Consider the following 1,049-nt stretch of genomic DNA (forward strand, 5'->3'; position numbering starts at 1 on the left):
ATCTTTATTTAAACCCCCCCTGGGCTAGTGCTCCTCTGAGTGTTGGTCCGACTGAGCTGCCTGCGGGGCCACCTCAGGGAAACTTGAGGGTTGGTTTTACTCGTAGCTAGTCTCATCTGAGTGTGCCCTGAGAACGAGATATGTGCAGCTCCTATCGGGATTTGTCGGCACATTCGGGCGGTGTTGCTGGACTTGTTTTACCATTGTCGAGGATGTCTTGTAAAACCGGGATGCCGAGTCTGATCGGAATGTCTCGGGAGAAGGAATATCCTTCGTTGACCATGAGAGCTTGTGATGGGCTAAGTTGGGACTCCCCTGCAGGGATTTGAACTTTTGAAAGCCGTGCCCGCGGTTATGGGCAGATGGAAATTTGTTAATGTCCGATTGTAGATAACATGAAACTTAACTTAATTAAAATGAGCCAACCGCGCGTGTTACCGTCATGGTATCTTCTCGGTGGAGTCCGGGAAGTGAACACGGTGTTGCAGTAATGCTTGACGTAGGTTGTTTTAGGATCACTTCTTGATCATAGTTGTTCGTCCATGCTTTGCTTTCTCTTCTCGCTCTCTTTTGCGAATAGGTTAGCCACCATATATGCTAGTCGCTTGCTGCAGCTCCACATCATACCTTGTCTTACCTATAAGCTTAAATAGACTTGATCGCGAGGGTGCGAGATTGCTGAGTCCCCGTGACTCATAGTTTACTTCCAAAACCAGATGCAGGGACCGATGATACCGTTCTAGACGATGCGCTTGAGCTCAAGTGGGAGTTCGATGAAGACTCTCGCCGTTACTATGTGTCTTTCCCAAATGATCAGTAGTGGTGCCCAGTTGGGGCGATCGGGGACCGTGTCGCATGTGGGGTTGATCTTTTATTTTGGTACCGTAGTCGGACCATGAGTGTATTGGATGATTGTAATGTTATTCATGTATTTGTGTGACGTGGCGACTGTAAGCCAACTATGTATCCTTTCCCCTTTTATATATTTACATGGGTTGTTGTGAAGATTACCTTACTTGCGACATTGCTTTCAATGCGGTTATGCCTCT

This window comes from Triticum urartu, chromosome 6 (assembly GCF_003073215.2).
Source record: "Triticum urartu cultivar G1812 chromosome 6, Tu2.1, whole genome shotgun sequence".
Taxonomy (NCBI): Eukaryota; Viridiplantae; Streptophyta; class Magnoliopsida; order Poales; family Poaceae; genus Triticum; species Triticum urartu.